Source organism: Mastomys coucha, unplaced genomic scaffold (genome assembly GCF_008632895.1).
Source record: "Mastomys coucha isolate ucsf_1 unplaced genomic scaffold, UCSF_Mcou_1 pScaffold23, whole genome shotgun sequence".
Lineage (NCBI taxonomy): Eukaryota > Metazoa > Chordata > Mammalia > Rodentia > Muridae > Mastomys > Mastomys coucha.
Genome location: NW_022196906.1, coordinates 50612754 through 50639662, shown reverse-complemented (window position 1 = coordinate 50639662; position 26909 = coordinate 50612754). Strand labels below are relative to the sequence as shown.

General features: G+C 51.6%; 1 protein-coding gene across 4 annotated transcripts in view; it reads right to left on the bottom strand.

The window, feature by feature from the left end:
- The window catches only part of Lingo1 (leucine rich repeat and Ig domain containing 1), a 180135-nt gene that overhangs the window by 103425 nt on the left and 49801 nt on the right, over positions 1 to 26909 (bottom strand). For all 4 annotated transcript variants that reach the window (XM_031343639.1, XM_031343640.1, XM_031343641.1 and 1 more), the window contains exon 3: positions 2732 to 2776. The gene's annotated coding sequence lies outside the window, so the exon portion shown is untranslated. The remainder of the gene's footprint in view (positions 1 to 2731; positions 2777 to 26909) is intronic.

The window sequence follows — 26909 nt, the reverse complement described above, 5'->3', positions numbered from 1 at the left end:
CCCCCCCCCCCCACTGTGCATGCAGAAACCTCTATCACATGAAGAACAAATCTCCTCTCCCTCCTCCATGGGTCAAGTCTCTCAGCCCCACCCCAACATCACCAGGGATGCCTCTCTGTACCAGGAAGGGGAGTCTGTTCCTGTTGCCCCCTTTTGTGTCACCTCTACCTTGTTGGCTGAGGACATCTGTCTCTGAAAGAAGTAGTCCTCTCACACAGTGTCCCTCTTGCTCAGCAGTGCTCACGGAAGCTTCCCCGCAGCTGACATCAAGAGGAAGGCAGAGTGGTGAGAGTCACCCTCCCCTCCTAAACCATGCTACCCAATGTGAGGGCCCACCTAGCACTCATTCCTCCTTGAACTGACCCTGATGCACAGAGACACTGGGAAATACACCCAAGGTCACAGAACTTCCAAGTGACAGTATGAAGCCAGGCCCAGAGCCCAAGCGCTCCACTCTGGGTTGTGCAGCTCAGATGCTCCTCCACCCCCTGGACCTTGGAAAAGCCCAAGACTGAAGGCCAGGCAGGAAAGGACAACAGGGTCTCCCTGCTGGGACAGGGGGAACTGAGGTGAAAATAAAAACGGAAAGCCGCATTTGAAGCAGACACAGAATAAGCTTTTAAAGCTAAAAATGTAGCTAGCACTGTCCCGACAACTCCTCCGCTGCTCTGTTCCTGTTGGAGCAGGAATGTATTCTACCTCGGCCAGTCGCTCAGTCCCACAGAGTCAGGCCAGGAGAGCCATGCAGCAAGGATACAGTCAGGAGCGCCAGCAACCCCATCTGCCAAACGCCCTTTCTCTAAGCCTCTTGGGCTCAGCTGCTCTGGTTCCCTCAGACAGGTGTCCACCTGTGGAACCTGAGTGGCTTTGCCCAAGGCAGATCACTGTCCAAGGCTGCTACAACTCATTCCCAGCCTTGACAGCAGAGGAAGCCACGCCCCCACGTGCTCCACCCTTCCCCACTTGCTCTAGCTGATGCTAATGGAAACACTCCCGGATTTTTGTAGCACCTCTTCCCAGGCCTCCCTCAGCTTCCTCCCCACCCCCACCCCCTCCCTCATGCTCATTTGGGCGCTGTCCAACAGGGAGTCTTCTCTGTAGCAGAGGTCTCCCAGGGCTGGCCCACTAATTGCCCAGAAGCCGTATCCAGCAATGCTGACAGCCCTGTAGACTTGAGGCTGTCTCTGCCCTTTTCTCTGGTCCCACACAACATCCACACTTCTGATTCCCACACATCGTGGGCTCCCCAGCTCACCACCCTACCCACTTCCATCCCTCCCTGTAGTGACCACCATCAGCCCCACCTGGGACAAGTGCCCATAGCTTGCGCTCACCCAGCTAAGCAGGGCTTAGCCACCCTAGGAAGGGACACCAAGAGCAGTGACTGCAAGATGGCCTATCCGAAGAGGCACACTACAGCCGGAGAGCTGTAGAGGAGAGACAAGCAGGTCACATCCATGAAGGTGAGAAATGCTGGCTGGCTGTGGCCTCCTGGTCCCACGGTGTATCCCCACTTTCTTTAGGATATGACAGCCCAACTCCCACATACCCTGTGGCTCTAAGCCATGGGTAGACCCTGGGTCTAGGAGTGGGGACCCAGGCCACAGTCTACTTCACTACTGAGTTCCATTCCTACCCAGCCTTGGCTCCCCCACCTCTAAGAAGGGAACAAACTGCTCCTTCCCAAGACTGTTGCTGCTAAGACGAACGAGCTAATTAAAGTCTGGAAAGGTTTCTTGAAGGCTTAAAAAGAGGTGATTGAGCATGCAAATCAGTAACAATTACTGCCCCTCCTCCAGGTAGGCAGCCTGGGATGTCTCTACAGGGCGATTCTCTGCTCTGGAGTGATAGGTCCTGGCAGAGGGCTCAGCTATGAAAGCCGTGCTTTCCCTGACCCTCAGGTCTTCGCTCTCTTCTCACACCTCTGTTGCTTAACAACTGGTGTGTGCGCTTTACCATTTATTGAACACCAACTGTGTGCATGGTCTTCTCTACACAGAGTACCGTCCAGGAGGATTAATTTTCAGAAGCCCCCCCTTTGACCTATCAGAAAATGAAGGAAAGGGTACCCCACAGAGAGGAGTGAACCCTGACCCTCAGCTCATGACCTCACTCACCCCCCTGCTAGGCTTGGGGAATGCTCATGCACCAATACCATTCTCTATGGCCTCTCCTGATGGTTTTCCTTGTGGAGGTGAAGCTGACTCGGCAGATATACTCAGGCATTGACGGAGAATTAAAATCCAAAGTCTGCAGGAGTGTTCTGGGCATCAGGACAGAGGCCCCGCAAAATGTCTGCCCTGAGTCTGGAGGCTGTGCCTCACCCCAGGCCAGCAGTGCTCATGGAAAGGAGACTGGGATCCTCAAAGTGTTTACTGATCTCAGCACAAGACACTCCACAAAGCCAGTGCCTGGATTATGAAATAATCCCCAGCCCCAACTTCCTTACCTGCTTTACCTCACTCGGGGGCTCCCGCTTTGCTCTTCCCTGAAATGGGACGCCTCATTACTGACTGGCGCCCTGACTGCTCCAAAGGGCCCTGAAGACCCATAACCTTGGCCTCAGTATACTATGAGCTACCTTCTTGCCCCCAAGTTGGCCCCTAAACTTTGCCCCTCTTCGTCACTCAGTAACTCAGCAAACCCTTAGCAAACCCACAAGGCTGCGGAAGCAAAGGCAGCCACCAGGAGACGGAAGAAGAGAAAGGACCACAGAGGGCCGACTACTCACCTCTCTGAGGCTTCACTCCAGGCTCGCAGCTCACCAGCAGGACTCCTGCAGAGAAACAGCAGGGAGGAGGTGAGCAGACACCCAGACACCCTATAGTCAGCCTCACCCAGGCCTCTGGTTACCCTGGACTTCCTGTGCCCCAGGGCAGAAGAGGCAGGGGAGGCTGCCCAAAGATGCCAGGCCTGTTTCACACAGTGAAACCAGAGTCAGGTCAGAGCTGCTGGTGAGTGGGATATAAGGCTTGCTCTGGCCAGCCCAGGCTCCACATGTGCCCTGAGATGTGTGAACTAGACACACCACTGCACCCTACCACCCCACTCTGACTATATACAGCAGCAAGGACAGTTTTCTGGTGGCTGGACACAAAGGGCTGGGCCTCACATTCCCTTTCAAAGTCAGATGTGGCCCATGGTCCAGTGGGGCCCGGGAGAGCTGAGAAGAATGGAGAGTCAAGACCCACATATGCCTGGCACCTTGACCCAGCCCAATTCAGCTATGTCACTGGTTCACCCTGTGACTCTGGGCTGATCCTTTATCCACCAGGACCAGCAGGTACCACCAGCAGGTACATCCATCACCAGGGGGCTTGAGCAAACACAGCTTGCTGTCACCCCCAGTTTCTGAGCAATGGGTCTGGGTGGGCCTGAGAATCTGTATTTCAAGCAGGAACCCCTGGGAAATGGTACTGCCATTAGGGGTCCTATTTTGAAAACTTCATGTTTTAAACCTTTATCTAACCTGCAAAATATATTGTCTGGTCTCAAGAAGTTCATAGCCTGAGGGTGCACACACACACACATTACCATCTAACTCATAGCAGCCAATCAGACAGTAAAGGGCTCTGGGCTGGTGCAGTCCTATAAGACTTCCAAGAGGAGGTGAAAATTTAAATTTCCAAACACAGGTGATGCACACCTTTAATCCCAGCACTCAGGAGGCAGGGACAGGCAGATCTGAGTTTGAGGCCAGCCTGGTCTACAGAGTGAGTTCCAGGACATCCAGGGCTACACAGAGAAAGAAACCCTGCTTCAAACAACAACAACAACAACAAAAATCTGGATTTCTATCACTGTATAGCGATAGAAATTGTTTTATTATTCAAGTACAATAGACAAACTCCTGTTCCAGGTCACGTCTCAGAGATACTGAGAGCCCTCTGGGATACATGCGAACCTGTAGAGAGGTGTATATGCAGGGTCTACACTAGGATGCACTGGCTCCCGTGTTCTTCCACAATGTATTATATATCTCTCCATGTCCTCACAGAGTACTAACTGCTGCTTGTACTCACTGAGCACATGCTTGTACACCAGACAGCAAGCCAAGAGCATGTGTTATCCTCACTGGTCCTCATAGCATGGTTTTGACATGGGGCCACTCAACTCATCATTCTCTGGAGCAGCGGGTCTCAACCTGTACATTGCAAGCCCTTTAGAAGTCGCATATCAGTCATGTGAATATCAGGAATTTACATTATGATTTTTTTTTTTTTTTTTTTGGTTTTTCGAGTCAGGGTTTCTCTGTGTAGACCAGGCTGGCCTTGAACTCAGAAATCTGCCTGCCTCTGCCTCCCAAGTGCTGGGATTAAAGGCATGTGCCACCACTGCCCAGCTACATTATGATTCTTAACAGTAGCAAAATTACAGCTATGAAGTAGCAACGAAAATAATTTTATGGTTGAGAGTCACCACCACGTGAAGAACTGTATTAAAGGGCTGCGGCATTAGGAAGGCTGAGAACCACTACTCTTGAGGCTACCAGGGTGTTTAATGGTGATCAGTGAGTTACCCAAGGGCTCCTAGTTAGAGAGCATACCAAACCTGGAGCCTGGAAGTGCCATATGCGCTGTTCTGTGCTCCTCCACAAGGGGGCACACCCCCTCCAGATGACTAGGAACCCCAAAGAAGTTTGCCTGGAGGGTTCCAACTTTGTTTCAAACGTTACCTACTGGGTGTGTGTGTGTGAGGAATCCTGCTTTCTCGTGTAATGCATATTCCCAAAGGGTACGTCAAAGCGTATATCCACTCCAGATTTTTCTGATTGTTGCCAAATGCCCTCCAAAAACGTATTTTGGCTGGCATGTTATCTAATTCCCCATGACAGCTTTTTACTCAAGATTAATTCCAGCCAGGTACACGCCTTTAATCCCAGCACTTGGGAAGCAGAGGCAGGCAGACCTCTGTGAGTTCAAGGCCAGTTTGATCTATATAGTGAGTTCCAGAACAGCCAGGGCTACCCAGTGAGAGTCTTAGTCACATCTGAGATGATATCTCCATTTTGCAGAAAGAAAAAAAAAATTAAAAGCCTAAGAATCAGAGAGATTAAGTAAGTTGCCCGAGGTCCAGTCTAGCACAGTATCATGGCAGGAAGAGTTAGCAGGAAGAAGGGAGGGAGGGAGGGAGAATATGTTCAGCTCTCAGCTCTTTCAGTCTTCAGCGCTGTCCAGCACTCTCAGGAGCCAGGCTCCGGTCCCCTCCACTCCACAAGATGGTCATAACAGACGCTCAGAAAGCTATTTGGCCAGACCAGCGGTCATGCTCTATGCCCCGGTCCCCAAGATCTGGACAGTGTCCGATGTGCTGACGGCTTCTCCCACATGTAGACACTTACATCTGGCCTCCCGAGACTAGTCTCCTCTGGTCACTCTCACTCCAAACATTGGAGGTCACAGCGTTCACCCTCTTCACTCTCCTGACCCCTCACTCAGGTCTGGGCTTTCTACACAGTTGCCTCCAGCTCCCTCATGCCAGCCCCAGTCTCCTAAGCACACAGGTCCACAACTAGAAGCCGATTTGCCATCGCTACTTAACCCTCTTAGCAGCCCCATCCAACACAGAACTTAATTTTTAACCCTCCACTTTGACTCTTTATCCCATACACCCAGACCCAAGCTATCATCAGCCACTGTCAATTGTCGCTCAAACACATCCAGACCCTGAGTTCTCAGCTCCCACTCTGCCCGACTCTGCCCCGGCCCTGCTGGAATTGGGCACCTTGCATAGACAACAGCTTAAAGCAACACAGCAGACTCAGGACATGCTGTGGCTACCCACATCAGCAACCCATCGTAAAGCCTCCAGGGCAGGCCCCACTCTCAGAACCCACTTCCAACCACTGTGGCCTCTGTTAGGTGGGCCAGCCTCAGACTGTAGACATCTTACTCTTGGTGCAAAGCCCCTGCCTCAGATGGCTACTCCTCCGTCCCCTCAGTCCCCGAGTATAATGCCTGGACACACCAACCACTCACCTTCACAGCACTTATATCACACCTGACCTTGCCTTGCTTGTGTATGTGTGTCCCTGTCCCTTGTCTGTCTCTTTCTCAATACAGACTGCAGATACCTCGTTCGCCTCTGAACTTCTGTGTGGACTGTGTGCTGCCAAGTGAATGCTCGGAAACTTGTTTGTTGAGTGAACAAATGAATGAGTTGGTGAATAAATAAATGAGTGGAGCCAGCTATCAGCGACTTAACTCTCTGAAGGAGAAGTCTCCCATGGGAAGTAGGAAGGAGTCAGAGGGCACCCTCCTCAGGGCAGGACCCTGAGCACAGGCTGTTCTGTGGGGGGCCGACAGGTACCAGTAGCATCCCTGGGATGCCACGCTCAGCAACCCCAACCAAGGGGCACGTGGGGCTTTCACACCTGCCAACCCACCCCACTCAGGAGGGAGCCCTGGGGCAGCCAGCAGCTGAGAGAGGCTGGCAGGGGGCCAGCATGCCTGCCAACAGCTGGCGCTGCTGCCAGGCAGCCGGGTAATCGTGTTAGCCAGCGGAAATTGGTCCAGGGAGTTTTTTTCCTTCGCCTCCCATTTTCTTTCTCTTCCCTTCCCCCTTGGAGCTGCAAGACTCATAAGATTGATCTTTGCCTGAAACGGAGGAGATAACTCGATATAATGAACTCCACTGTCCCTCTTGCTGTTTGGAGCTTTTAAAAAATTTAACAGAGCTGGGGACAAAGAGGGGGAAAGCTGTTCTCGGGGCTCTCTGGAAGCCCCCAGCCCTGCTCTTGGCCCCTCCTCCAACTTGGCTTCTGTCTCCTTTCCCTCCCTGCTCCCCTGGGATGCCTTCATGGAACAAGGTTAAAAATATCCCCTTTCTCTTGCAGGTTTGAAGCATAATTTTGGTGAGGTCAGAACTGGGCCTACCAAAGGCCCTGCTTCCCACAGCTCCCAGCTCATGGCTGGCTCCACTCCCCAGAGTCACCAGCCTGCCTAAGGGTGGGTGGGTGGGGGGTGACAAGTTGGCTCAGTCCATTGCTCTTCAGCAGGCCAACCACCCACTGAGGCACTGGCAGCTGTGTAGCTTTTGTTCCTGCAAACAGCTCTTTAAAGAGCTGCCTAATGACACAAAGGAGCCCAGCTCACTGCACTGGGGCACTGCACACACCTCACTGGGCAGCCCTCAGTCCCACCTCTTTTTGCTTGGTAGCTCCTCAGCTGGTGTCCTACCCATTTTCACATAGCTGTTTAGTGAACATCTACTCTGTGCCAAGCACTGGGCTAGAGGCTGAGACCACCAAGCCCTGAGTTTCCTGACCTAAAGAACCTTATAAAGCCTGGTGACTGAGGCAATCATCTGTCAGTGACCACAGAGGTAGAGGACACATTGGAAAGAGCTTTACAGGAAAGGCCAGGGAGCCCCCAAGGTATGGCAGTGATCAAGGAAGGCCTCCCTTAGAAAGTGTCCTTCTGGGCTGGCGAGATGGCTCAGTGGGTAAGAGCACTGACTGCTCTTCTGAAGGTCCTGAGTTCGGATCCCAGCAACCACATGGTGGCTCATAACCACTCATAATGAGATCTAACACCCTCTTCTGGTGCATCTGAAGACAGCTACAGTGAATTATGCCACCAGAGCCAGCAGGGCCGGAGCAAGTGGGCCGGAGCAAGCAGGGCCATCCTGAGTTCAGTTCCCAGCAGCCACATGATGGCTCACGGCCATCCGTACTCATACACATAAAATAAATAAATAAATCTTTAAAGAAAGAAAGAAAGAAAGAAAGAAAGAAAGAAAGAAAGAAAGAAAGAGAGAGAGAGAGAGAAAGAGAGAAAGGAAGGAAGGAAGAAAGAAAGGAAGAAAGGAAGAGAGAGAGAGAGAGAGAGAGAGAGAGAGAGAGAGAAAGAAAGAAAGAAAGAAAGAAAGAAAGAAAGAAAGAAAGAAAGAAAGAAAGTGCCCCCTCATCTGGTGTTCTCAACCAGCAAAAAGAGACCAGATCCACAATTTACTTAGCACCCAAGGCTCACATGCTCTCTGCCTGCCAGACCAGACCTTGTTAAACCCCCTGCACCTTTCAAGGCACAGCTCAATGCTTCCTTGGTAGCCCTTCCCTCCAAAGATATCTCAGGTTTTCAATTCTCTGCTCTTAGACCAGCTAAGGACCCGCTTGGTCTCTGGTACCCTCAGAGCCAAAATACAGGAAAGACAAAGGGTTGTGGGCCTAGGGGGGAAAAAAACCTCCTTCCAAGATGTCCTCTGCAACTCCACAAGCAATAGCGGGTCTGGCCACCTAGGAAGGTCTGTGGTTCTCCCTAGGGCCTCCTGCTGGCAGGAAGAAACCAGTCTGACCTTGCAGTTCTGAGGGCAAGTACCTTCCCACCTCAGCTTCCCAGTGCAGCCTCCTGGGGACAGGCGTCAGGGAGACCCGGAGGTGTAGAAAGCTCAGTGCAAAGCAGCTCTGCTCTGCTTCCAGAAACAGACACTCGGGCCTCTGTGCAAACCTGGAAAACTCACCAGGGACCTCAGCAGAAACAGAGACCATAGGGGCTTGCAGGAGCCCTGGGTTCAGAGGAAGGAAGGTGGCTGGTGAGGCAGAGGCAGGGAGGGGTTGGGGGCCTAAATCAGGCAGAAGGGGCTGTGGTACAGGGGTAACTGACTGATCCAAGGAGGTTTGCTCCAACTAACCAACCTAGCTGAAGACCCATGCCAGTTCGGAGCAGGCCAAAGGTGCTAGCAAGCATGAGGGAGCTGGACATACTTTTAGAAGCCTCTGAACTGGAAGAAGACCCAGCCCTGCCCACAACAGCCTCCTACAGCCGATTTGCAAAGAGGCAGAGGCAGTAAGCCTTACAGAGTACTGTAGGGGGAGGGGCTACCTGCCCTCCCAGAGCCTCTCTGAGAGAGGCAGCTACAGCTCCCTTTGCAAACAGAGGAGTAAACTGAGACCTGAGTCAGAACAACTTCCCAAAGATCCATGTTAGCTCAGGGTGGGGATAGAACAGAACCCAGGCCTGTGTGAATGCAAAGCTGCTAACCACAGTAGCCAAGCAGGACAGAGAAGCCACACGGCTCCCAGCCAGAAATCCTGTAAATTCCAAACTTGTACTTAGCCCAGGAGATATGATGAGCTCACAGCACAGTCGAGGAAAACTAATTCCATGGATGACATGCTGTTGAAGGAGACGAGGACTTGAAGGTTTAGACTTTGGCAGAGACCAGAGCGAAGCTGGTCATCAAAGAACAAGGAACTGCCTTGGTGCTGAGTGTGGCCAGCCCTGGCAGTTCCCCCATAAGGAGTTCCTTGCTGCCAGCTCATTCTCTGAACCCCATGGGTTCACAAAGGAGCCTAAGGCATGGGAATGGACTACAGGATGCCCTCAGAGGTACATGAGTAGGGACAGAGCTTCCCTTGCCTATAGGAAAGAGACGGAAGCCACAGGAAGCTAAGAGAGAGAATAAGCCTTTAAGCTGGCCAGAGAAAGCACCATAGAGCTTCCCCACAACCTCAGCTGCCTACACCAGCACATCCCCCAACTAGAAGGCTCCTGAAGAAGAGTCAGGGTTTGCATTCTAAGCTCCTCTCAACCCCCTAAGCTCTTCCCATCCCCCTAAGCTCCTCCTCTGCTTCCTTCTGCTCTCCATCATCCATCATCAGCTCACTTTTGGCACATCGGCCCACCTGTAGCAGGAGCAGCACCTAGAGTCCCTTGAGGGCCTTAAGAGAGGGACAGAAGACACTGCCATATCCTGTGTAAAAAGCAGGTGTGTAACTCCCACCCCTGGAGATCCAGAAGGACAGGAAAGGGCCAGACTTGGGAACAAGGAGAATCAGAGCTCAGCCTTCTCAGCCCGTGGCTCCTAGTCCGTGTGCCCTGTGTGCCTCTCCAAAAGGATAAGTAGGATCCAAAGAGCTCAGGCTGAGGTTCCTGGAGAGCCTGCTTGTGACAGAATGGGGGACAACTTTGCTGCTCTCTCCTCCGAGAACCTTTCCACAGGCAAATTATAGTTAGATATAAAAACAGAGGTAAAGACAAGGAGTCTTTAGGTGGCTGAGGACTTACTCTCACCTTAACGAGCTATTGGGAGGACAGCTGGAGGCAGGGGAGAGGCTGAGATCTGTTGCCACTGCAGTGAGAAGCAAAGCGCCAGCTCCCCCCCCCCACCCCCCCATCCCCGGGGATAGGAGCTTCAGGTGAGACAGCTGGGTGGACACCAGGGGTCTGGAGGGCTGCTGCGGGGAGCCAGGCCTGTCGTCCCCAAGCTGGGCACATAAGAAGGGGTTTAATAGATTTGTCCAGTGAATGCTAAGAATCCTGGGAGCAACCAAGTGGTCCCTTCCCCCTACCAAACTATACAGCCATCAGGAAAGTGTTTCTGAGCTCCTGCCATGTGGTCCCCGTGCTCTGGGTTCCATTGGACCCACAGATGAGAGAAGGTCTTGCCCTCAGTGAACCTCTGAAGAAAGTCATCTGGGCAAAGCCTGGTCCAGTGACTCCCCAGGGAGGCTATGACACTTGCTGGATATCAGGTGCCTCTAGACACTGGGACCTCTCCAAGCAGGCAGAGCTTTGGAATCAAGCGTCAGTCTGGACCCTGCGCCTTTCTTATCAGCCAGTCCCCCAGCCTCAGGCCACTCCCCTGGCTCACTGAGATTGCTAGTCCTGGCTTGCTTTCTGAGTTACTTCATAGCTCGAATTGATCGAGTGCTTCACTAGTATGATCTCATTAACAAGCACAACTGCGAAGTCAGTGCTGTGTAGACCCTTTTCCGAGGGAGAATCAAGACAGAGGCTTCATGCCTTGAGCAAGGTCAAGCACACAGAGCTGTTAAATGTTGCAGCCAGGATGCATAGCTACACAGCTGCTGCACAGTTGGACAGCTGCTCTGGATCCTACAACCAATGCATCATAGTTGGGCCAAGCCTTCCTGCCTTACAGACATCCCACCAAGATCCAGTCCCGCTGACATGCACCCCACTGAGCTGGTCATCAGTGGAAAACCCCACAGGGTGGGGAGGAGAACCACATGCACCAGGACTCTGCTATGAGCCAGACTCACACACCAGTCATCTCATACACAGGAATCTGGGCCAACTTGAAGGGTCCTGAGGCTCAAAAGTTGTCAAGTGGCTTTCCAATGTCACCTAGTTGCCATACTTAATGCACATCTAGCAGGACCTGGGCAGTGGTAGTGATGGGATGGGAACTGTTTATAAGTGGAGGTCAGTATATGGTCACTGATAGCTCTGGGGCCACCTGGGAAGGGTCTAGAGCACCTGCACCTAAAGGAACAAGAGAATATAAGAACAGGGGAGAGGATCAGTCAGTCAATCAATAAACTGCCTAGAACTGCCTAGAACCCTCTAGAAGTATATGTGAACCAAAAGTGTCTTCCAGTTTGCTGCCTGGGGGCCACCATTCTCCCGGTCCATGCTGTAAGCAGCTCTTCCTTTCTTCCTATCTGATTCCTGCTCAACTATTTATGTTAGGTTGAAAGCCAGTATTGCTGCCGCTTCCAAGAAGCCATCCCTGATTGTCCTCATCCTCCTTTGTACCTGTGATCTGACTGGGGTGCACCTGCGAGACAGACCTACCCCCACACCACTGAGGTAAAGAGTGGTCAAGTACAGAAGCACTCCTGTGGGGGAGGGGAACCCTCCCTGGAAAATAACAGGCCCCTGCCCTGCAGGAGCTCAGGTGGGAGCTGACTGTACCTGCTGGCAGCAGAGCTAACATGATGGATGGTAGCATTCAGGAAGAAATAAATCCCGAGGCTCATGTGCTAGGTGAGCTGGGGGGTGTATCCACCTTAGAGATGCTTAATGAATGTGCTGGCTGCAGCAGGCAACAGCAATACTTCTGCCTCCCACCCCCTTCATGCCTCATTCCCAGGGTGCACCCCAGGCTTACCCCACCCCACTCCCGTCTCCAGGTTTTCATAGAATCTTCCCCCCCCCCATCTCCAGGTTTTCATAGAATCGAGGATGGCAGGTGCTGAAGGGGCCCAGTGATTGGATGGTACAGACCAAAGCCCCCATCACATAGATGGGAAAACTGAAACCAGAGGGGGTGCAGACTTACCCACAGACACACAGGGAAGCCAAAGCCAGGCACCAGCCTCAGCCTCACAGTCCTGCCCTCAGAAAGCTCTAAACAAGTGGTTCTCAACCTGTGGGTTGCAACCCCTTTGGGGGGATTAAATGATCTTTTCATAGGGGTCACCTAAAGCCATTGGAAAGCACGGATAGTTACATTATGATTCACAATAGTAACGAAATCACAGTTATGAAGTAGCAATGAGGTAAGTTTATAGTTGGAGTCACCACAACGTAAGGAACTGTATTAAAGGGTGGTAGCATTGAGAGCCACTGCTCTAAACCTTCCCTTGGCCAAACTTCCTGACACTCCAAGAAAAAGCCCTGACCATCCTGTCTCCTGGCCCAGGACTGATCTTCCACAGCTCCAATCCCAGATCCCCACATCCCCCTGCTCCCTCACCAGGCTCAGTACGGCCCGTGTGTCCTGTTCTTCTGCCCATACCTTAGCAGCCAAGCATCAGCAGACACAGGGCTTAGCATGGCCTGAGACTCACTCTCTTCCAGGTTTCCCCACCTGAGCCTATCACTCTTCTGCCTAGTCCAGTGATCCTGTCCCACTTCAGAAGTAGGCTCAGAAGCTGGCCCTGCCTGCATGGAATGCTTGCCAGCTCCTAGGCCTCAGAACAGATCCCTCAATCAAATTAAGGAGACAATGACCTGCCATGAGCAGGCCATAGGGGGTCTGAAGGAGGGAGTGGGGAAGGCCCAAAACTGAAGATCTACCAGACATCAAGCCAGAACTCCCCCCTGCCGACCCTTCCAGCAAGTCCATGCACTGTCACCATGCCTTAAATGTCACCATTAAAAGGAAACATAGTTCCACTCAGGGTTCAGAGGCATTAAAGTCTCTCAACAAAGTGTGGCTATCCCGGAGAGAAATGTGCCCTCAGTCATTGCCACCACCATACATCAGCAGAGGAAGAGGGAGAAAGTGACACTGCATTCACTGTCAGACTCCAGCAGCAAGTGTCTAGCCAAAGGCTACAAGCAGTGAGGTGCCCCTTCCTCCGGTGTGACTGCACCAGAGCAGAGAGATGGGCCACTAACCACACCTATGGGGGCTGCAAGACTTTGGGTGAGTTTTGTTGTTCCCCATGGTGTAAAATCCTCCCGAGTCCAGGCTCTGAGAGCTCTTCCTAAGGATGTCATGTTCTTCACACAACATCACCCTCGGGACAAGCCGCACCTCCCACACTTCTTCCATAGGCTGCCAGAATTTTCCAAGGAGCAGAGAACCTGTCTTTAGAGTCAGGTGATAACCCAAACTGATGTCCCCAAGCTTCTCTGAGACTCAGTTTCCCCTTCTGTAACATGAGAGGGAAATTCACTTTGCAGCATCATGGTAGAGGAAGAGCCAGCATGAGTCTGTCTGCCTGTAGGTATGACCAACCTACCAAAGTCCTGAAACCCTCAGGAGAACTCAGGAACAGGAAGTGCTCACCACGGAGGGGAATTTCTGGACAGGGAGCAAGAGCAAGGGAGCACAAGGAGAAGCTGCTCCATGATACTCCAGGAATCCTCCCGGCTCCCACCCAGTCCACTCCTGGGAAGGAGTCTAAGCCGAGTCTCAGCTGCTAGCCCCAGCCAGGCTGCTCTGAGGCCTTTGTTGCACGGTGGCCTCAGGGAGCACCCAGAACCCACAGCTCTCACTGGAACTTGCTCCCAATTCTCTGAGCGGTCTCCCATACCTAGCCTCATGCTCCATTTGAGAACATGGAGAGACTAAGGCTGGGTTGCCAGCTGGCCCGGGGTCTCTGCAGCTCAGTAGGGCCTGAAGCAGAGGACTCTAACACCTGATCTTGTTTCCCCCCAAGGTACATTTAGGAAGCACCTATGTGGGCCAGTCGTTTCCTTCTCAGGAGCATGCTTCTTTCACTACTCCTACAGTGCTGAGTGAACCTCTACTGTCACCTGGGAAGGCTGCTTCTGAACCACTCTGAGGACCTCCCATTTACCATCCAATAGCCCAGACTCCCAGCCGAGTCCTGAAAAGGGGAGCAGACTCCTGGTCATTTATTGGATTGGCCATCTTGGTAGACAGTCATCTTCTCTTGACTAATGGGAGCCTCAGGGCTGTGGAAGCCCACACCATGGCCAGCTTTGGAATGGATAAGAGTAGCATGACTCAGGACTAAGTATTTCTATAGACTCCTCTCAGAGCAGGACCACTGTTTCTGTGCAGTCTTCCCAACAGCCCTGGGGAGGATGGAATCATGCCCACTCTACAGAGAGAATGAGCCTCCTTGGTCCAGGCACATTCCTACATTGGATCTGAACCAATGGGCTTGACTTTGATGCTGGGTGTTCTCCTTTGCTGCCCTCCCCATCTTCTTCACTGCTGGGAAACACAACCAGAGCTTCCCTGGAGAGAGAGAGAGAGAGAGAGAGAGAGAGAGAGAGCCAGCCCAGTGCCCTAGATGCCTTCTGAAATAACCTTGCCGACTCAGTCTGATCCCAGGGTGGGGCTGCCTTTCTCTGGGGCTGCCTCCCTCTCCCTATCTCTCCCACTCACACTAGCAAATGAGTAAGAAGAATAGAATTACAGTTTGGCTACACAAGACACAGAATTAGCAGGATTAAATATAAATAGCTATTAAAAGTGCCTTATAATTAAATTCATTTTCCAGTTATTTGTTTTACACACACACACCCGCCCACACGTGTGCACGCACACATGAGCTTGCGTCCCCGGCTCTACACAGAGCGGGTGTCAAGGCTCCCGAATGATAACCAGCCTCCTCCCACCGTTACCTCTTCCTTGGAACTCTGTGCTCCCTTTCTCTCTCCCCGCCATAGCCCTCTTCTGATTTCTCCCTGCAAGCCTTCCCAGAAGAACGAATGCCAGCAATTACTGCTACAGCTATTCCCATGTGCTGAGCTAGACACTTGACACCCATCACCCCCTTTTATTCTGCCCAAAGATGTTTTGTCACTCGATAAATACTTGGTTGAGGGCCAAGTGCTTAATATTATTTAATCCCCACAATGCCACTCATCCCTCCATTAAGCCAGTACTAGTTGAGCATCTACTACATGCCAAGGTTTGGTAAATGCTAAAAATACTTTAGCCTGAAAGATTCCCCTCCTCTTCTCCTAAGAATCCCACCCTACAGAAAGCACAGAATCAGATATGGGACCATTCAAGATCCAAGTGGAAGGAGGCTAGACAGGTCAGGGAAATCTCAGAAGGTACTTGCTGTGGTGGAGTCATAAGGCCTGTGAGTACTTGGCCTGACCATGTCCCTTCTCTATGTTTAGGGCAGGGACTGGAGTGGGTATGTCATTAGGGATGCCAGATTGACCTGTCCTTAGCCGGATACACTCTCTGCATGTTGTACTATGCCTCTGAGTGGCCCTGGAGAGAGTCTACCCCTGTCTAGTTAACATTATGGAGTTAGCACTTGAATAGTGCTTTGTACTGGTACAGAGCTCAAGATCAGTGGCCTCATTAACCATCGCCTGGCAGGGGTCCTCTGCAGGGTAGCATCAAATGTGAGAGGACATGGAGTGCTGTGAAGTCATACACAGGGAAAAGGGACAAGGCTTGTGATGGTGGGGGCACCCTCAAAGGACGACAAAAAGCCTTGGAGTTGGATAAGGAGGACGTCCAGTTGCCAGTACCCCAGACCTCTCCATTAACTTCTTGTGCTCTGATGACTTGGTGTCATCTTCAGACACGCCCCATGGGCTGCAGGAAGACCAGGCCCAAAGCCTGGGAGGGGTCACTTCCAACACATTATTATTTGAGTACAGCCATTCCATTCGACCTGCCACAAAGCCTCTTGGCAGAAGTGAGGGAAGAAGATCAAGTAGTTGAGCATCTACTACATGCCAAGGTTTGGTAAATGCTAGAAATACTTTGGCCTGAAAGATTCCCCTCCTCTTCTCCTAAGAATCCCACCCTACAGAAAGCACAGAATCAGATATGGGACCATTCAAGAGCCAAGTGGAAGGAGGTTAGACAGGTCAGGGAAATCTCAGAAGGTACATGCTGTGGTGGAGTCGTAAGGCCTGTGAGTTGGGGGTTGGGAGATATAGAAAGATAGCAATGCACACAAGACAACGCCAAGGTAAAGGCTTGGCCTTCAGAAGTAACCGCCACACTCCCAGCACGCTCTGAGTGTGCTGAGCACCCAGCTCTGTCATGTCACCCAGAGAGGTCAACTATTCCTTGGCCAAAGTCACAAAGCCTACAAGTAGGAGATCTGGGCATAAAACACAGATCTGTGTGTCCCCAAGCCCCTCTGCTGGGGACAGACAGCCAAGGAACCAGCTCTCTGGGAAATCGCTGGCCCTGGCTGTCTCAGCTCCCATCTTTCTTCTGTTACTCCCACAGCAGGCTGCCCGCCCTGCTGAGTTCCCACCATTCTGCCATCTCCAGAAGCCCAACATGAAGACTTTTGTCCTAAAGGAGGTGGCTGAGCTAATAGCAGGGGCTCCAGCCCTTCCTCGGTGAGGACATTATTTCATTATCCGAAGGCAAACACAGCCCCATGGTATCCAGCAAAGCGACTCAGGAGGTTGGCAAGAGCAACGCAAATCGATGGGCAGCAAGAGGCCTTCTCTGGCCCAGCCTTCCCACAGGGCACTGGGGCTCTGCTCCATCTTTCTGACAAATGCTGAAGGAGAGAAAGGAGCGTGTGCTGGACGGAACAATTACAGGCACGGTGATAAGGCACAAAGGCCCTGTCAGATGGCCACGGCCTATTGTCACTGCCAGATGAAATCAGCTAGCCCCAGCTTAGAAGGGGGTGGCATCAGGCCAGATTACCCTTGAAGTCAAGTGAAACAGCCCATGGTGCCCATGCCCCGGTGGACTGTGTGGCCTCAGGACCTTGCGTTAGCCCCTTTGCAAGAACACTATCTACCTTCCAACTCACAGTTGCTATCTTCTCACCACCCACGCAGCATCTCCCTCTTTTCTGCAGTCCTAGGTGTCACCTCTTCCTGGAGGCTGTCCTGAACTGCTCCACCCTGCCAGACCCTGTCTGGCCTCACAGGTACTGCAGAATCAAGCCCCCAGTTGGTGGTCTGTGCCCAGCACCCCACCCGAAGTGGGGTGAGACATTATTTTGTGGGTCTCATGTGCAGGAGACAACAGAAATCTGATGTCTGCACCCCTGATCCTGCCACAGAGATGGAAACACAGTAGGTGTTGTGCTCTCTGTGTCTGCTGACACTTAAAAGTCCCTTTAAAGCTCCCCCACGACAGTAGGGATTCAGAAGCCAGAGTATATGAAGTTCAGGGCTAAAGCTGAGCTTCTATGTGTGCTCAGATGTCTCTGGCACTCTCCTGGCTCTGGTGTATCCACATCTGAGCAAGCAGAGCCAGGGTCAAATTGACCTCTGAGGCTGTGTTTGGCTGGAAGGAGTAGGAGGGAGCAGGTGAGCTGGGCGCTGTCCGCGGTGCTGAATGTGTTCCCTCTTTGGAGGATGGGCACCAAGGATAGAAGCAGAGGAATGGGGGGGGGCGGGGGAGACAACCACGGAGAGCAACGGTCTGACTGGATTGTTTTTTGTGGGTTCCGCAAGGGACTGTTAGCACGGGGGGAGGAGGAGGGCTTACTCACTTAAACTGATGGAAAAGCTTCTGCCTCAATCATAAAGAATCAACAATCCAGCCAAAGACCCCAAACTGTACTGAGAACACTGCCTGATGTGGGGAGGGGCTGGAAACACACACACACTCTGTGTGCACACACAAACACACACGCACAATGTTTATGTAAACATCATATGGCCAAGCCTTGCAACATCAAGCTTGCCAACCTAGAGAGGGGCTTTGTCACACTTGTGTCTCACACCCAAAAAGGCATAGGACACCCCTCAAAGGTCCACTTAGCAGAGGGGAAAGTGATTTCCCACTCCTGTGTCCTTCTCCCTCCATCATCCAAAGGGCTATTGTCCAATCTTTCCTTCTAATGGTGCCAGGCGCCTGTCTCTATGAGAGACAAAGAAGGCATGTGTGGTGGGGAAAGTGGGCAACAGGCCCAGAGTTGGGAGAGGCAGTGGGAGAGAGAGGGGTGGGAGGAGACCAGGGAGGGAAAGAAGGAAGGGGAAAGGGAGAACAAGGAGAAGGAATAAGGAAGAGATGGAGGGAAGGGTGCGGGGAGCGAGGGGTCAAGGGAGGAGAGGAGGAAGAGAGGAAGGGAGGGAGGGAGGAAGGAAAAACTGAAGAAAGGAAAGAAGGAAGGAACAAAGGAAAAAGTGATTTGATTGGTCTGTTTCTTGGTTCCTCCACTACTGCAGAACAGATCTTGGCAGGCCCTCTGCTGGCCCAGACACTGGCCTCTTCTGAATAATTTCTCCAGCAGAAACTCCATAATTATGGGTAATAACAATCACCCTGATTTGCATGTATTGAGCACCTATCAGCCTGGGACTTCCAAGTACTTCACCAACATTAATTAATTCATTAGGCATGCCCGCCTCTCTGGGACAGAGAGATGGGCTGCTCCACCCAGAGCAGCACAGCTGGCTATGGGGTAGACAGCAGGTGGCAGTCCCAGCGCGGGCTTGTGTTCAGAGACCTTAGAGAGAGGCTGTGCTGAGTCTGGAGTGTGCTTTCTGCCCCAGAACCCCCAGACCCTGCCTTTGGCTGTTTCCTCAGAAGTCAGAAGTCAGGACACCCTCTCTATGCCCTTTCCAGAACATTCTGGGGCTAGTCAGGAGGGCATTAGTCTGCCTACCATAGCCCTGACCTCTGGCCCACTTGGGAAAGTCATATACTTCCATGAAACTCAACTTCACCTGTAAAATGAGGCCTCCAGCCCAGAGGTAGTTGTGGCACTTGCGTAGCGGGTCCTTCAAACCTATCATGGCTGTACACAGGAAGACACAGCTTTTTCCTCTGCCATTTGGGCCAATAAAGGACCAGGCTGCATGGATAGTTACACACTCCCCCTAGAGGCAAGTCTTTTCTTTCTAAGAGCAAATAGACTCAGGCAGTCCCCACCCTGCCCCCTCCAGGAACTTGGAGATACTTCTCACAGACAACAGCTCTCAATCCTACCCCTAAAGCTCTGGCTAGACCCCACACTGGCCTTGTGGAAGAGGAAAAGACTCAGAGGTCTGATGAGTCTTAAGGCCAGGCTTAGAATCTCATGCATAAGAAGGAACTCTAAGGTTTAAAGAAGGCCCCCAAACTTACAGAGGGTAGACAAACCCAAGATCATCCCTTCTAGACAGACCTTCATGGTGCCAATAGGGAGACTGAGGCATGGAGAGGAAGAACCACGGGCTTTGAAGTCCACCCTGGAATCCAGTCCCAGCAGGATGCTTTGTGTTGTCACCTTGAACAGATGACTACCCCTGAGCCCCTGTTTCTCTATCCACAAGTGAAATAACTTCAGTCATGTCCAAGCAGAGGGCACGGAGCTCCTCATACTGCTGGGGCTGAGCCAGTGGGGCTGCAGTCACTGACGATGCCCAGGTACACGTCCCACTTCACTCCCTCCTGGGGGGCCACACGGAACATTCCCTAACTGGTCTCATTCTGCCAATCTCTTCTGACCATGTGTTGTGTGTTTAATGTTCCGCAGTTATCTTTTTAACCTCTCTCTGCTCAAGGACCTTATGGGCCACGCCAGTCCCTCCCTCAAGATGTCAAGTGTCTGCCTTGCTGTACCTCCACCTAGGTGGCCTTCCTTCCTCTCTGTAAAGTTTGAGACCCTGTCATCCTCCAGAAAACTTCTCTGGCAGCCCTGGGGTAGTTTATCATTTAACTACTTCGGTGTCCTCCTTCACCTCTGGGGCCTGGCTGAGGTTTGGGTCTTTCCATCAGAGTTTCAACCAAGTCTCTTCCCCATCCTATAGAGACAGTGTGGATAAGCAAAGGCTCACTAGGAGGATCTGGGCCTGGCACTGGTAATAAGGAATACTCAAGAGTCAGGACAGACCCTGCCCCAATCCTCCCAGTTCCCTGCAAATAGCTCTACGTGTGTAGATGATGTCTCACAGATTTAGAACCCATGTTCTCCTTAGGCCCAGAGGCCTCAAACAGTGCAACAGCCACTCTTGAAGACATGGCCACAGACCACGGGGAGTGAACATGCAATGACCCAGTCAACATAAATTCTCAGACACATATTTACAAGAAGACAGACAGGGACTCATTCGTGGTTATACTCATCAGCCAGCTTCACAAGGCATATACCGCCACACAAGAACCGCAGGCACATCGTTGAACACAAGGTAGCAAACGTTCCCATGCCGTGTACCAAGGAATGCCAAGCTGGTGCTGGACCCAGTCAGTGCTCCTCGCTGAGGAGGAGTCTGGTGATTTTCTTCCTTCAGAGCACTAGCGTGGCTTTCGGTTACTTCTGCATATCGGTCTCTTATAAGAGCCCCATATGAACATGTTACCTTGAAAGTCAACCACATAGACACCACCCAATGAGGACAGGGTGCTCTAAGGGACAATTCCCTCTACTGCCTCCCTGGAGGGCACTGCATACTGCCACATGTGTGTGCATGCTAACTGACATTACTGCCATATATGCCTTGATGTGTGCACACACATGGCCACGTTCATCACATGCTCAGCCCGTGGGGTCAGCCACCATCCTTCCTGTGCAGGTTCCCCTATGCATACAGACTCCCAACTCCGGTTTGGGGATATGTCCCATCACCCTTAAACAGGGAAGATTCTGAAGATCCTCTCACCCCTTGGCCAGGTCACCTTACTCCTGACTTGGGGGTCATACTTCCCAGGAGGCCTTCTGGTCCCTCAGGAATTATTGTGACTTAATGTTTGTGACTGCATCTCAGAGAAAAATTCTTTGGCCAGTCTTCCTAAGGGTTCCTGGCTCTGGTCTGCCTAGAACACCCAAGACCCCAGGACAAGAACAGCTGGGGTCAGGTTCATCTGGCATTCATTAGGCACCATGAGCAGTGACCCTAAAACACAGTGCCTAGTGCTGGGAAGACCCTGTCAGATACGGCAAAACAACATGATAGGAACAGCACTTGGGCAGAGGCTGGGTCCCTGCAGTCTACAAGGGGATGGTGCTTGTTCCTCAGGCTTCTGGTCCCTTCCTGCTCAGTGGGTATTGTGAAGACCTGGTCAGTTGTCTTTGGTGTCCCAGTGCCAGGTGGGCGGTATAAAAGTCTCGTGACCTGTTGGTTTTGTTTATGTGTGGTTTTGAATGCAAAGCTCTGTTCTCTCCATGTAACCTGGGTTGTGTTTCCTCAGGTCCCAGAGGACTGCAGCTGTGGAGCCAGCCACAGGCAGCGGCTACTCTGAGATGGAGAGCAGAGTGGAGAGGAACGACCCAGGTCTTATTGCCCAATCCTGGCCAATACAGGGATAGCTGGATCTCCCTGATTCTGGATGCAGCCCCTCACCATAGCATGTACCCCAGGTCCCAGGCCTGGTAAGAAGCCCAATCTACAGCTTGTTAGCCCCAGATCTGCTCGTTAATCACTACAGACCGCCTCTCCTGGCCTTGGCTGTGTCAGCCATAATAATATATGAAGAACATTCATTTATTCACCAACTTCCCACTCAGGAAAAGATAGATGACGCTGTGGGAAAGGATTTATCCTGACACCCAGCTTTCAGCAAAGTGAGGCTAATTTAAACATTTAAGTCAATGGCTTGCCCCGCCCCGCCCCTCCTAAGTTTTCCTTCCTTCTTTCTTTCTTTTTTTCTTTTCTTTTTTTTTTTTATAATGATGACACATGGGAGGGAGGTTGGAAATGTACCAGTCCACGTGGCTTGAGGTTGGAGGCAAAGGAGAGGGAAAGGGTGGTTCGTCAAGCATCCTCCAGCCCTGTCTCTACAACCAAATCCAGGAAAGAAGTAGGTGGGCTTGGATCAAAGCACTGGGCGACCCTGTTTGCACTACAGAGCAAGCCGCTCCCCACCTCCCAATCTCTGCTTGCTAATCTGCAAGGATTCTACCTGACTGGTGGGGCCCCACTTCTCAGCCACTTCCAAACTGGTTCTTGTGTTCTTCCTTGGGTGCCTGGTTTGCTATGAGGAGAATGGCCAGGAGAGAGAATGCAGACCTGTGCGGCAGGGTGTGGCTGGGGGAGTGGCCAGGCCTCCTTCGAGGAGGAATACAGCTTCTGGAACTCCACCTGGTTGGGGGGGGATCTTTTTCCTGCTTTCCCAGTCAGCCTGTGACCCTGGCAAGTGACTTACCCTCAGTGTCCTTGACAGAGAAACAACCAACCTTGGGGCTTCACTTTGGCAATGTAAAGGTTGCAATCAATGGGGAGGGGGCCGAGAACGTCCTCACACAAACCTCAGTGTTCATCCTGTCTCTAGCCAGAACCGTCCGATGTGTTCCAGGGTGGGCTATGTGCCACTCAGCCTGCAAGGAGCTACCTCGAGCTTCCTGAAGGAGGCTGAGAAATTCCCTATATTCAAGACTAAACAAACTGTTTTATCCCCTTCCTCAAAGTAAAGGTAGTCTCATGAAGAGGTTTGCATGGCAACTGAGGGCAAGCCAGGTGAGGTAAGGAAGGGTTAGGTACAGAGGGCTGGCAGCCTGTGGCCTGAGCGAACACAGGACCAATATATGTTGCAAAGCGCGTGCGCGCGCACACACACACCACCTTCTACGGGCCTTCCTCTTTCTTTAGTAGTCTCTGGCCTGAAGGTACAAGGTCCTAGGAGCTCTGTAACTTTTGAGCCAGAGGGTGAGTTGTCACAGAAAGGTTCCTGCCAGAGGAAAAGGCTGGTTAAGAGAGTCGGGACTTGTAAGGTGGTCTGGCAACCTGTACCTCGTAGGGACTTGTAAAGTCTGGCAACCTGTACCTTGTGAGAGCCAACTCCACTCAGGTAGACCTGGCCCCAGGTACTTTCTAAGATTCTGTTTCCTTACCTGAACAAACAGAGCCCACTACGCCAACCTCTACAAGTGGCTGTAAAGAACAAGAGAGATCAAGTGTGGGTGTGCTGGGACGAGCACAGTGCCTAGCACACAGCAGGCACTCAGAAACGGTCCCCTTTGCCTGAAAGTCTGTCCCTGGTTCCAGAAACGCAGAGAGAGCCAAAAGGAGTACCAGTCTCATGCCATTGAGGAGTAGACCGTGCTAGACAGGAGTGGAGTGGCCACAGAGAAAAGTGTTCATTTCTCAGGGAATGTCTTGCAAGTCTGTAATTCTTGCTCAGACTGAAGTGTCCTATTAAAGCCACGCAGTCATCTTAATAAAAAGATTCCTGTGCTATTTCTGAAGCCATAACTAAACATGCTGAGCCATCTGCCCTAGCCAACGCTGTGGGGATCCAGGACCCCACTATTCACCTGGTGCCAGCCAGTACCTATCCCAGAGGGGGACACGCCTAGAAAGTAACTGCCTGGCCTCAGAGGGCACCCTCCCCGAGGGTCCTGCGTGACAATTCAAAAGAGGCAGCTTCTTGTTCCTCCTTACAAGGGAGCACAGTGGTGACTCACGCCTGTTTTCCCCGAAGCAGCCCTGTTTCTGCTTGTCACTCAAGCACGCCCAGTGGCTTTCTCTTCTGTGGGGAGGGAAGAGAAGGTTCAGCAGCCAGACTGCTGTGAAGGGTCACAGAGACTGTAGTGGTGACTAAAGCAAATTTGGAAACATTGTAGTCCCCACAAGCTTCCACCCCATCCTGGGGTTTGAGTCTCAAAGCCCTGGCTAGGAACTTCTAAGGAAAACCTTCGGTTCCACATAGGCACCAAGACCCCTGTGTCCTGCAGGGGCTGGAGGACCTGGGACACAGGAAGAACATAAAGTAGGTGGCTCTTGAGAACAGGGTTTGGTTACAGGACTCATATCAAGATCCAGATTGTGACCGCTACCAGGAACATACAGCCACAAATAATTCATAAATGCTTATTTTGTTATTGTAAACAGGTACCACTTCTCAATTCAGGCTGCCCTATTAAACCAGAGCCCACTCCGGCACACTGGTTGGGCCAGTGTAAGAACTAGCTACAAATCTGAGAGTCAAGCACAGAAGCTGAGAGGGACATTCTCTGCTTTCATACTTGCAGGCACAGTAATGGGTCTAAAGGCCTGAGGTGTAATCGTACAAATACGCGTAATGGACTAAAAGCCTTCCCGTCATCACTAGGAGCTCTTGAGTTAAGATGTCTAGACTCCAGCGAGGTCATTCATCGGCTCCAGGTCAGGTACAGGACACTCCAGGTAAATCACCTCCTGCCATAATTAAGTGCTTGAAGAAAAACGCGGACATTCTTAAACAGAAGGGCACCAGGGTCTGCTTCCTGGCTTGGGAGGCACAGAGAGGAGTCCCCTTACTCATTGCTTATAGCCCTCTGTTCTAAGATGTCCTTCAAGGGGGTTAGAATCAGAGAAGAAAACCCCAAGGAGCCTGCCAGAGCACCGGGGCACATTGTGGCTAGAGCTTCCATCCAAGACCTTTGACCTTTGGCGTGTTTTTTTTTTTTCATCTGTGAATCAAGCAGAGGTGCTAGAACAAAGCCTGACTTATCCTAGTGCCCAGTGCTTCTACACCCTTGAGAAACAGCCTGGCAGCCATTAGGGACCCAGTTCTAGGATGCCAAGCTTATGCCTGGCTGTCTCCCATCTTTAAAAGTGGGTTGTATGCTCTCCTAGGTCTCTAGTGTCCTAAAGCTTGATAAACTGAGCCTGAGTTCATCCTGGCAGGTTTAGCTGTGGCCAGAGGAGCCTGAAGCCACTTAGTGCCTGAAGAAAAAGACCGAACCTGCTGTCAGCCTACACTGAATATAGGCAGAGCGAGAAGGTGGGATTAGGGACAAGCACATGAGACCATTCTTATAGCATCACAACAGAGTGGTCAAGCATAGATCCAACTGGGCTGAGGCACACCCTATGCTCTAAGATCCAAGTGCCAGGAAACAGGTCCTTACTTACCTTAGATTCGAAACTGGGGGAAACAAAGTTGGAAAGGGACAGCACCTCATTAAAGCTACACAGGGGACAAGATTTAAACTTTACCAAGTATTCGCCAAGGCTGGACCCTTCTCTGACACACTACCCCCAAAATATGAACTACTTCCTCCTCTTGCTCATCTCCTCCAACAAGTAGCCCCTCACCAGTCTATTTCTGCCCCTAGGGGCCTAGACTTCCCCAAATTGGCATGACACAAGGCTGGGTGCTTCCCGAAGGAGTGGGCCAGGCCCAAGAAAGCACTCAGCACACAGTAGGCACTTCACAGGTGTCAAGAGAACTGAATGAAGGATTTGAGTAAGCTCCCTGGGAGAACCACCCAGAAAGGGAGGCTCCGCCCCGCCCTCAGCAAGCCTGTGAAAGCTGCAGAATTAAGCACAAGTTATAATTAAGATGGGATGTTTGAAGAGAAACATAATCCCAGTTTCCGTGGGATCCGCGGGCACAACAGTAATTAACGTCTCATTAACATTCGCCTAATTAAGCAGTTTATGAAAGTGTATGGATTTGCATACTGCCAGGCTTGCTCAGACACATCAAAATTAACTCTTTCAGCCCAGGAGGGCCCAAGGGAAAACCAACAGCTTGACCTGGATGGAGTAAGTGGAAGGGGACAGATGCCCAGTCAACAGAGGCTGGGGACAATATGACCTCAGCAACTTGGGACCTAACACTCCCTTATCCCCACATACAGTCCTCCTCTCTCCCTACTCACTAGACCAAGGTCAGTCTCTCAGAGAGGACCATCCACAAGGCAATAAGGGTCACTGATCCACCATCACCTCTGGCTTTGCCCACGTCTGTGATGGCCCCTACTCCTGTCTCAATCCTGAGGGTCTGCCCTTCCCCATAGCTCTTGTAGGGCAGACTTTACCTGAGAGCCCTTTGAGTTCCAAGAACTCTGACCTATATTACCTCCCCCAGTCCCGCAGCTCTCTGCAAGCTGCCTCAGCATCATCCCATCCCACCAGGGGAGGCTCAGAGAGCTCCAAGCCTGCCCAAGGTCACAGAGTTCACCAGTGAAGAGAAATCAAAGCTTCAGACCCCGGGGCCCCTCCCACTTCCCCAGGAAGGCTGATTTTGGGTGTGTACACTCCAGTGCCAACAACAACAGCACACAGGGTCCCCAGCATCCCCCATGGGAAAGGCCCTCTGTGGCTTCTCTTCTTCCCTGGACACTAATTAGCCACCTTCCCTAGAGCCTCTATAGCTCCCAGCCAGTCACTGCTGCTACAGCTGAGCTTGAATCAAAGTCACCTGTGACCGCCCTGTAGGGAAACCTCAGTTCTCCAAAGGAGAGGAAGACAGGGGCCTTTTCAGATTGTGTCAGGCATCCAGGGAAGCTTTCTCCTCTAAAGCACTCGGAAGCCCTGCTCACGTCAAGCGCTTTAGCTGCTTATTAATGATTGTGCTCCTTGACGCCCACTTCTGCTGCACTCCTGCGCATGCCTATTCCAAAGGCACATTAAGGCAAACTTTCCCTGTGATAAGTTAGCCATTCACATCAAGAGGCTTCAAAACATTCCCAACAATCTATTAAAAGCCTGAGCAAACAGGTGAGAAATTTGACTTTGTTGCAATTTAAATAGTCAATGTAACAAAAGCCATCACAAAGGGGCATAGACAGGCCAGAAGACACAGCTGCACCCAGGGTTAAAAAAAAAAAATGTTTCCAGGCTATATAAAGAACTCAGCAAATCAATAATAAAAGAAAAAGACAAATCACCTACATGTTTTAAAAGGCAATTGTCAGGTGAGGAGACTTGAGGCCAACACACGCACGCACGGCAAGGCTCAGACACCCAGCAATTCAGTCAAATCCTGAGAAATGCCAAGGAAAACCAAAGGTAGACCCCTGCACCCATGCAGCTGGTGGACACCTGACATTAGAAGGTGTCAAGTGTTGCCCCGAGGCTAGGGGGATGAAAAGTCACTCCAGCAATTTGAGAAAACCATCCAGCATCTTGTAAACCCAGAAGAGCATATGCCTCCCC